The sequence below is a fragment of the Ambystoma mexicanum genome, chromosome 13, assembly GCF_040938575.1.
Source record: "Ambystoma mexicanum isolate Mex_15411 chromosome 13, UKY_AmexF1_1, whole genome shotgun sequence".
Taxonomy (NCBI): Eukaryota; Metazoa; Chordata; class Amphibia; order Caudata; family Ambystomatidae; genus Ambystoma; species Ambystoma mexicanum.
Genome location: NC_090938.1, coordinates 52448009 through 52466057, shown reverse-complemented (window position 1 = coordinate 52466057; position 18049 = coordinate 52448009). Strand labels below are relative to the sequence as shown.

The 18049-nt window shown below is 48.3% G+C and overlaps 1 protein-coding gene across 5 annotated transcripts in view; it reads right to left on the bottom strand.

Annotated features, from left to right (window-relative positions):
• The window catches only part of RASSF5 (Ras association domain family member 5), a 277827-nt gene that overhangs the window by 130147 nt on the left and 129631 nt on the right, over positions 1-18049 (bottom strand). The window contains exon 1 of one of the 5 annotated variants that reach the window (XM_069633184.1): positions 1-30. This exon is cut by the window's left edge and continues 37 nt beyond it. The exons of the other annotated variants lie outside the window; for them this stretch is intronic. The gene's annotated coding sequence lies outside the window, so the exon portion shown is untranslated. Of the gene's footprint in view, positions 31-18049 lie in introns of those variants that run through there. 5 annotated transcript variants of the gene reach the window in all.

Here is an 18049-nt window from a genome sequence, read left to right as displayed (position 1 = left end):
CCCAATCAGCTTGCACTCTCCCTTCGCCTTCTGCCTCCCTACCGCTGCTCTCCTTCTAGAGCCCGGATCTCACTCTCTCCCTCTCTCGCTGTCTCTCTCCCTTTCACTTGCCCTTTCTCCCCACGCTCTCTCTGCCGCTCTAGCTCTCTTTCCACCCACTCATTTTTTCCCTTCCACCACCCCTTCTCTTTCTCCACCCTTCTGTCTCCCTCCTCTGACTTGTATCCCCCTCTCATTCAACTCTCTCCCTCTCCCTCCTTACTTCTCGCACCCTTAACCACACGCCTCCTCATTGTTTTTATGTCTCCCACGTCTTCTTTACCCCACCTCCTTAGTTCCCTTCCCCCCATATTTCCCCTCTCTGCCAGAAGCTTACATTCACATTTCCATTTCTGACTCACTCCCTCTCCTATTGCCCAAATAACCCCATATTTTATACCCCTTTTTCCTAACCTTCCCTTGCTATCACTGTTTTTCACTAGCCCCCATTCTCTGTCCTTCCACTCCTCTTTACCTCAGTCAAGGCGGGTAAAGGGATCTGGGATCGCCTGCGGGTCACAGCAGATCAACTCCACCTTTCATCTTTATGAAGTTCAGAGAACAAGGGCCACTCATTTGCACTGTACATGGTGAGAACACCTGTGGGGTTATAGTTAGGGTGTTGGGGGCGTGGGCAGGGGGAGAAGGGTAGAGGGGGACTGTAATGCTTTTGACTAAAACATCTTGCCGTTGTGCAGTGCGTTTTTGGTGCAGGCAGAGTCATAATGCACATTTTGTCCAGGCCTCAGTGAAATCTGCACATTTTCTCCAGGCCTCAGTGAAATCTGCACATTTTCTCCAGGCCTCAGTGAAATCTGCACATTTTCTCCAGGACTCAGTGGAAGCTGCACATTTTCTCCAGGACTCAGTGAAATCTGCACATTTTCTCCAGGACTCAGTGGAAGCTGCACTTGATGCAAACTCTTCTCGTATTATTCCGCTGGTAAACATGTTTTCAGCGCTGACTATTGCTTATGTTCTTCTGAATTGCTTCAAGGACACGTTGGAGAGAAGATGCACGCATAGGCTGAGCTGGTTGTTGCTTGTTTGTTGTTTATTTATTTATAACGCGCACCATCCGGCCCACGGGCATCCGGGCGCAACTTGTGCAGATATACATACAGTAAGATGCATACGGTGCCGGCTGGTTTCTGATAACGTGGTTATGGAATTTGCTAAAGCCGAAGATAAGTTATGTAGTTGTGTTTTGCTGCTTTCTTGAGAAAGGGAAGTGTTTTGCCTCTTGGGATACCATGGTGGGTCACTTCGGCTGGGGGCCCATGAGAACTATCAGCAGGTAGAGACTTGGAAACCCAGAAAGTTCTGGAAAATGTCATCACCATTTACAGATGGCTTAAAATGAGGGGCGCCAGAGCAGTCAGACAGAAAGCTTCACTAGAGGATGGACGCATCGCTCCAGGCCCGTTGATGCCAAGATCTCTCTGCCTGCCTCTTTGGGAGCTTTTCAGGGACTGCTGGCGGAATGAGGGTGTGCCTTGCAGCTGTGTCAATGGTGATGTATTTTATTTAGACTTCTTTTATTTATGTATTCATTTAATTATCCATGTTGCATTTATTCATTTATGTATGCTTTTGGTGAATAAAGAGGCCTTATAAGAGTCATTTTACAACCTAGCGGAGTCTGTGTGTGTAGATACTTGCCCTTCAGCATCCAAGGTTTTTCATTCAGTGTACTGGGGAGAAATATGGAACTATATCTGTGCACTCTGTGAAAAGCGAAACAGGGACTGCCCGGCAGGGGGAAGAGTAGGGTTGAGTTGATTTAGCAGCGATTGGCACAATGTTATTTGAAGAGTAGGGTTTTCAGGTACTTCCTGAAATATAGGATGGGTGGGGCCAATAATTGCACATTAAAACCGTGACAGCTGTAAGAAACTATCGACAAAAAAGTGAGATAGTTGCACATGAAATACAGGTGTAACTGTTGTGGGAACCAGTTGTGCTGCATAAGTATACCTCCACAGAAAGTTGAGTGTTCTAGAAGTACTTGTTTAGTGTCAGTAGCAAAGGACACAGGGTCTGTAGGTCCTGTAGGAGTGGAAGCTGCTCGGGCGACTGAATCCAGCCACTAATATTCACTGTGACCTTCAATATGTGGATCTCCTGACATCCAGTGGTCCACCTGAACTGTCCAGTGCACAGATGTTGTGACTGTGTGTGTGTGGGTAAATTGGATTGTGCTCACTTTAGTTTTGTGGTACCATCTTACTGCTGCCAGTCATGTGACCATGTGTCAGAGGCATAGCCAGGATTATCTAACAAGTGGGGCCTAAAGCTAATGTAGTTGGGACCGACCCAGTGGCATTAACATCTGTAAGTGGGCACACAGTGCCGCTGTGTGGGTTTTTATAGATTGTGGGTGGGTCAGGCCCGCTGAGGCCATACCCCGTCTACGCCTCTTCTGTGTGTGCCCTTTGAATGTAGCCCTCAAGTTATATTCACTAGGACTTTAGAAGTGTAAACCTCATGTTATGAAATGTGCCCCTTGAAGTGTGCTGGTCACATGAAGTTCAAGGTGCGCACATGGACATCAGGGTATTCACATTTTGGCATGTTTCATGCCATGTCAACAGGTGCAAACATGTGACCTGCAATGTGCTCTCTGAATCAGGCCCATCATTGTAATGTCAATGTTCCCTTACAACAGTCCTCGCTCTCCATGTGATATGTAATGTGCCCCCGGTGTTAACGTCAATGTAATTTGCACTTTTAATTGTGCCCCAGTGTGTACGGTGAAATGCACTCTCATAACTCTGCTCCTGCGCTGGTATTTTTATGTCTTCTGTGAATTGTGATCCCTTTGTGTTTGCTCTTTGCTTAGTATATAATGTTCTCTCTGAACTGCACTCACCCACTGGCTTTTTAGTTGTTCTGTGAACCAAGTCCCTAGCAGAGAATATCTACAGCACAAGCTCACCCCCTACAGGCCCCCAGAAACCTGCGATGGGGCGCGGTTGTCCTCCTTGCCATCCCTTCTGACAGATTGACCAGAATAGGGAGTTCTTCCTTCTTTGCCCAAGAACCCATCATTTGGCACTCGATCCCTTTTAGCATCCGCCACATTAAGGACCACCTCGCCCTCCGGAAGGCACGCACCACCTGGCTCTTCCCTTCTGACAGAACCAGCCCACCTCAAGGGCGATCTATGACACCCAGACAGGCTAGTGGCGGCATGGACGAGTCACGTGAGGAGTCGTGACAGTACCAAGCACAGACAGAAAGGATTCCAGTCTACCCGCTTCGTATGATCTGCATTCACTCATCGCAGCCACACATCAGCCAAGACTCCCGGGTATGTGTCGCACTCCATCTCAATGGAAGATAGCCGTGTCCCTTGCATGGGCCGGCCATCCACCCCAATACACCAGTAAATATTCCACTACTCATGCTCACATCTCACATCACCTGTGCCACTAGGATGCAGCTAAGTGCCACTAAATTATGTGTTCTAGCTGGACGCAGCACCCTACCCAGATCTCCACACATTGCCAGTCTCCTTGACTCGCATACTCTCCAGACAGACCATCACAGCACCCTTCCACTAGCCAGATCTCCACACATTGCCAGTCTCCTTGACTCGCATACTCTCCAGACAGACCATCACAGTACCCTTCCACTAGCCAGATCTCCACACATTGCCAGTCTCCTTGACTCGCATACTCTCCAGACAGCCCATCACAGCACCCTTCCTCTAGCCAGATCTCCACACATTGCAAGTCTCCTTGACTCGCATACTCTCCAGACAGCCCATCACAGCACCCTTCCTCTAGCCAGATCTCCACACATTGCCAGTCTCCTTGACTCGCATACTCTCCAGACAGCCCATCACAGCACCCTTCCACTAGCCAGATCTCCACACATTGCCAGTCTCCTTGACTCGCATACTCTCCAGACAGCCCATCACAGCACCCTTCCACTCTCCAGACAGCCCATCACAGCACCCTTCCACTAGCCAGATCTCCGTGGGTCGCTAGCAGGGTCTTAGCCGCCCCTACATACCTTCGTAACTTTAAGCCGTGCCAATACCATAAACTATGTGGTACCCTTTTAACTTTGTTCCCCATTTGCCAGTAAATGTGCCCTTTGAATTGTACTTGAATTGTGACATTTAATCTTCCCTATAAACTGTGCTGATTGGGTAAAATTAAATCTGATAATTGGCATGTGCCTATTTGCCCTTATGTGAAAATAAGTGGGGCCTTTGAATTGTACCCAGGTAGAGTTTGCACCCTTTCAGCTGTGAGCAATTGCCAATTCATATGTGCTTTGCACTGTGGCAGTCATGCAATATTCAAGTTGCCCCTTTTAACTATATATTCGATGTGCCTATCATCTAACATCGATATAACCCTTTGACCTGTTGTCATTATATGACGTCTATCATGCTAATAAATCTACAATTTAAAATGTGCCCTTCCTCTTGAATTCAATGTGCCCTGTGAGCTGTCCCCACCATGGGACAATTGCTAGACAGTTCGGGGGAGAAGAGGACCCACTGCTCACCAACAGGGTCCTCCAACGCTCTTCTTGCCTTGCTTAGAAGGCCATGCAGTCAAGGACAGCAAAGATTGGCTGAGCAGGATGGGCAGATAAAGTAGCAAATTCTGACTCAAAAGGATCCAGAAATCCAGTAAAAAACAAGCAGAGGTCGCCCCGCCATTGGGACCAAGCAGGACTGTCACCGTCACAGTGAGGACAGGCTCTACAACCGTGACTGTAAATGTGCCCATTGCGTGCACATTAAAAAAAGGAAGAGGTCAAAGCATACCCTTGTCCACAACCAAGCAGGCGATTTGCCTCAGGACAGGTTTCAGCACGTCATCCAGTGTGGTCTTTTTTTTTTGCATTGCTGTGCAGAGGGTGTTTGAGCTTTAATGATTATACACCCAGTACTACAAGTCCCAGAATGCAAAGATGAAAACGGAAGTGGACGTACATCTGTACGTCTTTAGATATTGCACAAGCCGCGCAGATGTGACGGAAATGCAAGTCACATCTTCATTTGCCGGTCAGGGATGACTCAGCCTTTCACCATTGCAAGGGCAATAAAATACATAACACTGAGCTGTGCAATCAATCCCCTGTTATTCAAACACTACAGTGCAGCTGTCACAAAAAACGTGTTCTATTTTTATTAACATTATTGTGTAATGTGATTGGTATTTGTCTCGACGTACACGCATGACTCATTGAAAGTAGGGTTGTCGGGTGATTAGGGGATTGGAGGGAAAGACCTGTCGTGTGCTTAACAGTCGCTGCATATAGAATAACCTATCATATCATATGTAGAACCAGGAGCATTGTGCATCTGTGTGGGTGTGGTTTCTAGCTGGGTTGTGATTTGTACTCTAGAGGCATTTTCGTTTCAGGGTGCGAGGCCTCGGGAGTCTGGGAGAATCTGGGAGTTTTGGCCACTCGAAAGGTTTGCAACTTAATTGGTGAAGTGAAGAACTCTGCCTCTATTGGGCTGGGCTGAGGGTTTTGTTTAGCCGGTTGTGTTGGTGATTCGGCGAGCATGTGTGAGTGAGGGTGGGTCGTGACTTGTTTTCAAGCACAGTGAGTTTGGCGTGATTCGATTTCTCATTGCTCCTGGTGATGGGGCATGTTTTGACCAAAGGCCTAGGTTCGTAAGTTTTTGGTCATGTTTGAAAGGAATATAGAAAGAGAGAACACAGCACACAGTAGCGCGTTTCCCTTATTTCTTGCGCAGCACCTAGTCAGAATACGCGGTGTATGTAGCACTGGAATGCACTTCTGTCTGACGATGCCTAGCTGCTGACTTAGAACTAGATCTGCCAGGGGAATCCAACGATTTAATTAAAACAAAGCATCGCGAAGGCCCGTGGCGGGTCAAGACTCAATGCGATTTCTGCTATTTATTAAAAAGTCCTTTCGCCTCTGGATCAAGGCTCGGCGGTCCCCCAGAAGAGCCGTTGAATGGGAATACACTGCTGGGAACACGCACGACAGCTGCAAGGTCAGGAGCTGAAAGTACACAGACCCAATCAGATGCCCACACCGGTCAGGCAGAGCGCTCGTGGTGCAGGTCCTATGCAGCAGCACTGCCATCTTCAGGATGCATCCAGCATTACATGCAATGCAGTGTAACCTACCAATACTTTCTATACATGTAAACACCACCATTCATCATACAGAATAATGTCACTATAAGAATAGATGGAAGCCTTCAGCCTCGTACCTCTGTTTGGTCACAGATCTCCCCTTCGACTTGTAATAACACATAACGTACAGGAGGGGCACTTAATCCCATATAAAATAAGAGACGAGCGAGCAGAGTGGCATATGAAGTGGGGGCCCACTGCAGAGTGGGCACACGATTCCAAGGCGAGAGAATAGCCTTGAAATATACTTGCCTGGGGTACATTATCTAATGCCCAAATTACATTGGATATACTTATTTAGCAAACAGTAGCTGCCCAGAAGATGACTGCAAGTTAATGCATGTAAGAGATTTTCCACAGAGTGGCAGAAAATGCAACTGGAATGAAATGCAAACTGCATGCAGGGGTGACACTAGCATGTGCGCTTAAGTGTTGGGGCCCCTGCAGGCAGTTTCAAGCAGTGACAAGGTGGACTGGAACACTAAAGACTAAAACCAGGCAGATTCCCATGTACTCTTTACTGTTCCTCATCGTCTTGTGAAAACATCAACACAGCTGGCAAATTACGCTTTGCAGGTTGCGTATATGCAGGGATTCCTAAGGAATCCGCCTGGCCTTGAGCCAAAACCGAGGCCGATTTCAAATGAATCCTTTCATTTCACTGCTTCGTGAAAATCGAATGCAAGCGTCAAACGAAACACGCTGACACAATGGGATAGATCAGCACCAATAAAATGGGATAGCTCAGCACCGACAAGATGGGATAGATCAGCAACGATAAGATGAGATAGCTCAGCACCGACAAGATGGGATAGATCAGCACGGGCAAGATGGGATAGATCAGCACAGGAAAGATGGGATAGATCAGCATGGGCAGGATGGGCTAGTCCATCACGAACAAGATGGGATAGATCAGCACAGTGAAGATGGAATATATCAGCACGGGCAAGATGGGATAGATCAGCATGGGCAGGATGGGCTAGACCATCACGGGCAAGATGGGATAGATCAGCACCGATAAGATGGGATAGCTCAGCACCGACAAGATGGGATAGATCAGCACGGGCAAGATGGGATAGATCAGCACAGGAAAGATGGGATAGATCAGCATGGGCAGGATGGGCTAGTCCATCACGGGCAAGATGGGATAGATCAGCACAGTCAAGATGGCATATATCAGCATGGGCAAGATGGGATAGCTCAGCACGGGCAAAATGGGATAGATCAGCACGGGCAAAATGGGATATATCAGCACGGGCAAGATGGGCTAGACCATCACGGGCAAGATGGGATAGATCAGCACAGTCAAGATGGCATATATCAGCACGGGCAAGATGGGATAGATCAGCACGGGCAAGATGGGCTAGACCATCACGGGCAAGATGGGATAGATCAGCACAGTCCAGATGGCATATATCAGCACGGGCAAGATGGGATAGATCAACACAGGCAAGATGGCATATATCAGCACGGGCAAGATGGCATATATCAGCACGGGCAAGATGGGATAGACCATCAAGGGCAAGATGGGATAGATCAGCACGGGTAAAATGGGATAGATCAGCACAGGCAAGATAGGATAGATCAGCACAGGCAAGATGGGATAGATCAGCACGGGCTAGATGGGATAGATCAGCACGGGCTAGATGGGATAGATCAGCACAGGCAAGATGGCATAGATCAGCACAGACAAGATGGGATAGATCAGCACAGGCACGATGGGATAGGTCAGCACGGGCAAGATGGAATAGATCAGCATGGGCAAGATGGGATAGATCTGTACGGGCATGATGGGATAGATCAGCATGGGCAAGATGGGATAAATCAGCAAGGGCAAGATGGGATAGATCAGCACGGACAAAATGGGATAGATCAGCACGGGCAAGATGGGCTAGACCATCACGGGCAAGATCAGCAAGGGCAAGATGGGATAGATCAGCACGGACAAAATGGGATAGATCAGCACGGGCAAGATGGAATAGATCAGCACAGGAAAGATGGGATAGATCAGAACAGGCAAGATGGGATAGATCAGCACAGGAAAGATGGGATAGATCAGCACGGGCAAGATGGGATAGATCAGCACAGGCAAGATGGAATAGATCTGCATGGACAAGATGGGATAGATGAGCACAGGCACGATGGGATAGATCAGCATGGGCAAGATGGGATAGATCAGCACGCACACAATGGGATAGATCAGCATGGGCAAGATGGCATATATCAGCACGGCAAGATGAGATACAGCAGCATGGGCAAGATGGGCTAGACCATCACGGGCAAGATGGGATCGATCAGCACGGGCAGGAAGGGATAGATCAGCACCGGCCAGATGGGATAGATCAGCACCGGCAAGATAGGATAGATCAGCACCGGCAAGATGGGATATGGAATAGATCTGCATGGACAAGATGGGATAGATGAGCACAGGCAAGATGGGATAGATCAGTATGGGCAAGATGGGATAGATCAGCATGCACACAATGGGATAGATCAGCATGGGCAAGATGGCATATATCAGCACGGGCAAGATGAGATACAGCAGCATGGGCAAGATGGGCTAGACCATCACGGGCAAGATGGGATCGATCAGCACGGGCAGGAAGGGATAGATCAGCACCGGCCAGATGTAATAGATCAGCACCGGCAAGATAGGCTAGATCAGCACGGGCAAGATGGGATAGATCAGCACCGGCAAGATGGCATATATCAGCACGGGCAAGATGGAATAGATCAGCATGGGCAAGATGGGATAGACCACCATGGGCAAGGTGGGATAGATCAGCATCAGCAAGATGACATATATCAGCACGGGCAAGATGAGATAGAGCAGCACGGGCAAGATGGGATAGATCAGCATGGGCAAGATGGGATAGATGAGCATGGGCAAGATGGGATAGATCAGCATCAGCAAGATAACATATATCAGCATGGGCAAGATGAGATAGAGCAGCACGGGCAAGATGGGATAGATCAGCATGGGCAAGATGGGATAGATCAGCATCAGCAAGATGACATATATCAGCACGGGCAAGATGAGATAGAGCAGCACGGGCAAGATGGGATAGATCAGCACGGGCAAGATGGGATAGATCAGCACCAGCAAGATGGCATATATCAGCACGGGCAAGATGAGATAGAGCAGCACGGGCAAGATGGGATAGATCAGCATGGGCAAGATGGGATAGATCAGCATCAGCAAGATGACATATATCAGCACGGGCAAGATGAGATAGAGCAGCACGGGCAAGATGGGATAGATCAGCACGGGCAAGATGGGATAGATCAGCACCAGCAAGATGGCATATATCAGCACGGGCAAGATGGGATAGATCAGCACGGACAAGATGGCATATATCAGCATGGGCAAGATGGGATAGATCAACACAGGCAAGATGGGCTAGACCATCACGGGCAAGATGAGATATATCAACATGGGCAAGATGGGCTAGAGCATCACGGGCAAGATGGCATATATCAGCACAGGCAAGATGAGATAGAGCAGCACGGGCAAGATGGCCTAGATCATCACGGGCAAGATGGGATTGATCGGCACGGGCAAGATGGGATAGATCAGCACCGGCAAGATGGCATATATCAGCACGGGCAAGATGGAATAGATCAGCATGGACAAGATGGGATAGACCACCATGGGCAAGGTGGGATAGATCAGCATCAGCAAGATGACATATATCAGCACGGGCAAGATGAGATAGAGCAGCACGGGCAAGATGGGATAGATCAGCATGGGCAAGATGGGATAGATCAGCATGGGCAAGATGGGATAGATCAGCATGGGCAAGATGGGATAGATCAGCATCAGCAAGATGACATATATCAGCACGGGCAAGATGAGATAGAGCAGCACGGGCAAGATGGGATAGATCAGCACGGACAAGATGGGATGGGATAGATCAGCACAGGAAAGATGGGATAGATCAGCATGGGCAAGATGGGATAGATCAGCACCAGCAAGATGGCATATATCAGCACGGGCAAGATGGGATAGATCAGCACGGACAAGATGGGATAGACCATCATGGGCAAGATGGGATAGATCAGCACAGGCAAGATGGGATAGATCAGAATAGGCAAGATGGGCTAGACCATCACGGGCAAGATGGATAGATCAGCACAGGCAAGATGGCATATATCAGCATGGGCAAGATGGCATATATCAGCACGGGCAAGATGGGATAGACCATCATGGGCAAGATGGGATAGATCAGCACAGGCAAGATGGGATAGATCAGCACGGGCAAGATGGGATAGATCAGCATCAGCAAGATGACATATATCAGCACGGGCAAGATGAGATAGAGCAGCACGGGCAAGATGGGATAGATCAGCATGGGCAAGATGGGATAGATCAGCATCAGCAAGATGACATATATCAGCACGGGCAAGATGAGATAGAGCAGCACGGGCAAGATGGCCTAGACCATCACGGGCAAGATGGGATTGATCGGCACGGGCAAGATGGGATAGATCAGCACCGGCAAGATGGGATAGATCAGCACGCACACAATGGGATAGATCAGCACGGGCAAGATGGGCCGGAACAGCATGGGCAAGATGGCATATATCAGCACGGGCAAGATGAGATACAGCAGCATGGGCAAGATGGGATAGATCAGCACCGGGAAGATGGCATATATCAGCACGGGCAAGATGGGATAGATCAGCATGGACAAGATGGGATGGGATAGATCAGCACGGGAAAGATGGGATAGGTCAGCACCGACAAGATGGCATATATCAGCACGTCAAGATGGGATAGATCAGCATGGACAAGATGGGATAGGCCATCATGGGCAAGATGGGATAGATCAGCACAGGCAATATGGGATAGATCAGAATGGGCAAGATGGGACAGATCAGCATGCATACGATGGGATAGATCAGCACCGATAAGATGGGATAGATCAGCACGGGCAAGATGGGATAGATCAGCACGGGCAAGATGGGATAGATCAGCACGGGCAAGATGGGATAGATCAGCACCGATAAGATGGGATATATCAGCACGGGCAAGATGGGATAGATCAGCACAGGCAAGATGGGATAGACCACCACGGGCAAGATGGGATAGATCAGCACCGATAAGATGGGATAGATCAGCACGGGCAAGATGGGATAGATCAGCACGGACACGATAGAATAGATCAGCATGGACTGATTGGATAGATCAGCATGGGCATGGTAGGATAGATCAGCACGGACAAGATGTGATATATCAGCATGGACAAAATGGGATAGATCAGCACGGGCAAGATGGGCTAGACCATCACAGGGTAGATGGGATAGATCAGCATGGGCAAGATGGCATATATCAGCACGGGCAAGATGGGCTAGACCATCATGGGCAAGATGGGATAGATCAGCACGGGTAAGATGGGATAGATCAGCAAGGGTAAGATGGGATATATGAGCACGGGCAAGATGGGATAGATCAGCAAGGGCAAGATGGCATATATCAGCACGGGCAAGTTGGGCTAGACCATCACGGGCAAGATGGGATAGATCATAACGGGCAAGATGGGATAGATCAGCACGGGCAAGATGGAATAGATCAGCACAGGCAAGATGGGATAGATCAGCAGAGGAAAGATGGAATAGATCAGCACAGGCAAGATGGGATAGATCAGCATGGGCAAGATGGGCTAGATCAGCACAGGCAAGATGGGATAGGACCAGGAAAGGAAATAATCTACTTTGGGGGTACATTCATTCCTTTCTCGGTCTCCGACGGATCTCTGACGCCAGGCAAACATCAACCCCCGAGGCAAACTTCAAACGCGTTCCTTGCACTTACATCCCATGCATTCAGGGCCGGCAGAGGCGCAGGGTTGGCTTCCATTTTTAAATGGTCTTTGGCCGCTCCATTGCCTGTAGCTGAGAAAAACTGTCTGCATATGATCACCGATGCAGCGAGCTGGTGTAGTCTAGTTTAAGGTTTTCACGTGCAAAACGCAGTAGAGAAATGGTAAATGGTTTTTGGGGCACCCATACATGCAGTTGGTGCAGTTTTGTGTTTCAGGTGCACATCATTGAAAATCTATTTTTAATATACCGAATGGGAGGCGTGAATCCAGTGCACCTTATGTAAAGGGCTCTGGGTGGGGTGCAGAATATGTTTCCTCATCAAACATCCAATGGGCAATTGTCCAGCTTTTGCATAACTTGAACCCAATCTTGAACTTCATTAAGTTTTTCCATTTTCGCTGCCCCACACCAAAGCTCTAAAATAGGATGAAACATGTCTATGATTATAGACCAACACTGAGAGGTCTGTCTTTGGCCAGTCCTTTAGTTTGTGAACACTGATGCCTCCCTTAGGGAACTTGCGCCCACCAGCTGCCCTGCTTTGGGGCTTCAATCTGTGGCAACACCTTAGACAAATTATTGGTTGCTGGGGGGGTACAGATGGGGGTGGGGTTTAGTTGCATAATTATCATAAGGCAGGCTTGTTGGCCACTGCATGTCAGAACAAAGACAGAAAAACAGCAGGAAAGCCAGGGATGCAGAGTCCCTAAATGAACTCCTTGAAAACTATTATGCTTTCTTTTGTCTTAGAAAGGTTGAAAGACCCTGGTGCCAGGCCTGCGTGCATTCTGGCTATCTCCTTGATTTAAAGTAAGGATGTGCACTGAAGCGTTTTCGGCCTACAGACTCTGAGGTATGGAGGATATCAGGATCTCAATATTTTTTAAAGCCCATACTGCAGTGTCTCACTTTGCATTACTGTCTTCGTCCAAACACATTGAAATTTAGAGAAGTAGGTTTCTTTCATCTGAGTTTGGAAAATATAGGTTTCCCCCAATAAAGCGAAGTCCTAATAGACACGTTTTAGCAAGTTGTTTCAGTGTTTCACTGCCCCAAGTGAGTTTTGGGACAGACAAACACATCACTACCAGCGCTTTGAGGTCATACCAATGATATATAAGGCGCTACATAAATGGCAAGTAACATAACATGACATCACATAGCTCCTGTCACATGAATAATGAGCAACTGCGGGGCACAGCAGCCCGTTCTCGTGTGCCCTAGGACTTGTTCCCACAGTTACCATACCCTAGATGCACCACAATCAGGATGCCGGCATGGTCACACCGGACGACTGGCCCTACGGCCCATCAAGCTCTCCATTGCCTGCTCCTCCCCAAACTAACCATTCAGAGTGTATTTTCCAACACACAATACACCTACCAGCCAAGCCACATACATTTGGCAGTTCAGTACCCATGGCAACAGACATCAAAAGGGTGTACCACTCCGACCAACCTATATATCACAGACCCAACCAATGCCTCTTCATACTACGGGCGTGAGACTCTTCTCTGGGCACAGATACTTGGGTACTTCCAAACTGAACAGCAGCAAAGCTATCTTGCATTTCCCCCTTTCCGATTAAGCAACCCCAGCACCCAGAGGATAGCTCAGGGGCAACATGCTCGCCTTGGAAGCAAGACGACACGGAGCAACACAGGTCTGATTCCTGGGTCCGTTCTTAGAAACCTCTGGGTATTAAGCGTGTTATAAATAACCAATTACAATTACACCCCTCTCTTCAGATCTGCCAGTGTCAAGAGTCCATGCAAATTGCCGAAGAGCACAGTATAAACCCAAATAATATAACGGGCAACATGAACTTGTTTGTACAGTAGCATGCTGGCATATTTTAGGCCCAGCCAGCATGCAAAATGGATTACAGGGGCAATAGTGGCATGTAGAGTACACAACAGCATGAACGTTCGTAGAGATCAAGGTCATCAGTGGCACTGTTGGCATATATAGTAGTCACAGTATCAAATGTTTCACTGTGGCAATGCTGGTGCATATATTGTGGCCATACTGATCATGACATTTTGTTGTAAAATGTTCATTTTTGCTGTTGATGACATTGGGCCTCATTGCACGGACGGCGCTAATAGCGCCATGGTTGCCGCCGGTATTTTACCGAGTCCGCCATGGTGAATGGCGGAACTACCGCCCTATTCCAAGGTGTGTGGGGGCGGCAATTCCCCATTCACCATGGCACTTCCCCATTCCCATTTTTGCCCCCATAGGGCTCAATGGGAATGGGGAAGGCGGTAATTACGGTACCGCAAATTGCGGTACCGTAATTACCTCCAAGGTCCCTTTGCGGGTCCCATCCTTAACGGCTGGTAAAACCAGCCGTTAAGGTAGGGTCCCACAAAGGGACCTCGTAGTAAAGCGGTAAGGGTTTACCGGCACTGGTACCCTTACCGGTACCGGTAAACCCTTAACGCCATCCGTGTAATGAGGCCCATTGTATTGAGTTTTTTTCATGTGAGCCTATAGAAACAATTGTAAATTGTATGGCTTTCTACCCAATTTCCCCCAAATGATGCTGTAAAACTGACCATTTGTACCCAATATCTTGCAAAGCTCCTCAGGGGATGACTCTGCCACCTGCAAATCCCACCCTCGGCCCTACAGATAAGGGGTGTATTGGCTACTTTCACTGCCTAAAAATGGAGAAAAACTCCCAAAAAATGAAAATGGGCTCTAAAAATAGCCAGAAGAAAAAACAGGCAACGGACACATAAGTGCCTGCCCCCTTGCTTTCAGCCACACAGCACCGTGGATATGTGTGGACAAGTGATATACGTAGCGCCGGAGGAAAAGAACACTACTACTGCCTGATCTGAAGAGGTAAACATGTATCTTTTAATTTGCATGAAGAAGTAGGGGCAAAGAAGTATTGCTTACAACACATTTGTTTTACCGTTTACTTTTTATTTTTAACTCGCTGAGAAAATACTCCCATTAGGAATGGGACTTACTTTTTTACTCCCTGAAAAATCATCTTACTCCCAACTTTAAAAAATAGGGAGTAAAATGCTCCCACTTCAAAGTCTTATCTGGGGCATGGCCCACCCTAATATTGTCCCAGCTCCCCCACTACGCTTGGGCGCTTGAATCATTTCAAGGGGAAATAGACCATCACCTCAACTGGGAAAAACAAAATCACAAGCCACAATTGAAGGTGCCCACGTAGGAACCCCCGCCCCCTCCGGTACCAAAAGCTGCCGCGGCCACTGGGAAGCTCCTAACCCTGTTCGAAGTCCTGAGTAATTTCAGGGCCGTTAATGTGTGGAAAGGGCAATTTAGCAGAGTTAAGGCCTGCACTCCGGGCACTAATGTAATTAACACCCAGGCGGAGGGCAAGGAGACAGGTTTTGCATTGATTTTTAATGTTTACAGAATTAACACAAAGCATGTGCTGAGTGAACATAAAAACCAGTGGCAAAACTAAGATAGTTAAACTCAATTGAAAAGGGCCAGCGAGCGAAGCAAAGTAATGCGACTTTCAGGGCAGAGGGGAAAAGACCAGTCCCATTTCTATCTTTAAACAGTAACATGAGTTGGCGTAGAGGGGCGGGATATGGACGCGCACAGAGTGAGCATCTGGACTACGGTCAGAGTAGAGGCACCAGAAGTAGGAGCAGAGGCGAGGACACTGCACGAAATAACCCAAAGCTGGAGTCGGGTTCATGCATCTCAACAGCTTGAAATGACTTGCCCAGGGACGTCATTTGGTAGTCACCAGGGGTCGCAAGTGCAACCCCTGAGGTTTCCCTTGCTACCCCTAAAAAAAAAATATGTGTTTGTTTCGTTTTACATTGAAGCTCCTGGGTTGTGGCCAGTGCCATGTGGCTCTTTGTTTCTGGAGTGGTTGGAATTTATGTTGAGGCCTCTTTAAAAAACAGGGGGTTCCACAAGTGTGACACTTTGGGCAGTGACCCTAAATAAGGAAGAATAGGAATAACAAATAATTTGTCTTTCTGGAATTTTTTTCCGCATTAAAGGGGTGAAAGGTCATGGTGTATTGCTTCCCATGATGTCACTTCGGGGTGGGGTCAAATGATATATGCTATCAGAGGCCTCTCTGGGTCATGTGATGTCAGTTCTGCTACCCCTGGCATTTTGGTGAAATGACATCCCTGGACTTGCCAACAACTAGTAGCAGATAGCACCTGCATTTCTCTTACACTAATCGCGGAGCCATCCAGCGTTGCATTGTGGGTGCTAATCCTCTCGATTAAGCCCTTTTGAAAGCTGTCCTAGGACTGTATCCGCAATCAATAGTAGCTGGATGTCAGCCACACCCAATTTAGGAGGGAAGGATTTCTCGTGCCCGCGTGCCTCAAGCACAGCAGCTCCATGCAAGTTAAATCTATGGACACTGCAACACACCCTTGCTTATTCCCTAAGCAGCAATAGCAGATACTGCGACCACGCCGGCTCGAAATGAAAGCAGGTAATGCTAGATGTGGCCTGCCACGTCCTCAACTACTCGTAGCCAACTGGTCAATGCTCACCATCAACCATTGTGCGCCATGAGGCCTGCCAGCGTGTTTGGCGCGGTATATTAGAATTCAAATAAATAAATAAATAAACAAGAGTGTGTTTGTTTGGCAACACTCCTCATTGAGCCCACCTTGCACCCAGGTATCGGTGGATTCAGATTTGAGCAGCCTTAACAGACCTGCTGGGATCCTCAAATGGCCCATTTCTCTAAACACTTCCTTGACCAATGGTGTAGGAGCCAGCAGCTGATTCAAGGAAACCCCACCAAGAGGCCCTGCTCCCTTCGCCAAAGCCGAGAGTGATGAGGACCACACCTTTTCACCACTTTGGTGAAATGACGTCCCCGAGTCTTACCCTCCAAAGTTACCAGGCCTCTTCCTATTTTCTGGAGCTTGGAGTTGGCAGGACGTTGACGTATCGGAAGAGGAAGTTGAGGGTGCAGCCCACAAGTGCCCACCAGTGCCCACTAGTCCTCACAGGGGATGTGATGGAGGCAGAGGAGGAACTTCTGGGGTGCCCTCATCTCTGATCAGATCCAGGTGTCAGAGTGATTTTAGAGCCAACCTCATGGCCATTTGTATTGCGCCGTCATCACCGTACTGGTCTCCTGGCACAGACTCATGTACAGATAGGCGACTTGTTGTGATATGGCGACTCCCAGGGTGTTGCCTTTGGGTTATGGCAGAGGCGTTGCTAGGGAGGGTGGGGGTTTAGGGGGTTGTAGCCTCAGGTTTTTAGGTTGTACCCCCGGATAGAATCTCAGGGTCTACAACCAAAAGTCTAGCTAGCCCGGAGTCCCGACAATTCCAACATTACTGTAGCCTCGGATCTTTTCCAGACCTACCAACACCCCTGGGTTACGGGGAGACTGCTGGGTTTAGCACCAGAGTTTGGTCAGTGGGGTGTCTGGAGACGTGGACAGGAAGTCAGCAAGGGCCCTGCACTGCTGGTTGATGGTGCGTAAGTAGACGGGGGGCGGAGGGGGGGGTTGAGCAGCTACTTGTTAATTGAAGACATTTGAAAAGATCACTCAGGAAATACTAATTGGGTGTCAATAACAAGGGTTACATTAATTTAAGTGCCAAGTACGAGCATGCTCGTCCTTGTTGCATATACTTGCATAATAGCCTGGCAGTTAAGGGGTCAATACTTCTAATAATGATAAAACACGTGACATTAATCGCGTGCATTGCACACCACAAAAAGAACGGTGCCTTGGTACTTAAATGATGTTATTGTCATCAATAACAGGTCACAACACGTGGACAATTCTGCCACTCGGGGCAAGAAGCCAGAGCCTTGCTGGCTACCAACAAACCACTTCAACGGGTAACAAACCCACTGAGCTGGCTGGCCAAGTTGTGTGCTGCGGAAAAACGACAGCTTGTTTGTTTAATTAAAGGGTATGGTTTTGAGAGAGGTCTGAGTGTTCGTTTATCCGGCACCTCGCCGGGCCCTTCACAGTGACAGACTCAAATGTTCTGCCTCCTTCGCAGGCACAGGTTTGGGGAGTGCTGATGTGTTCAGTT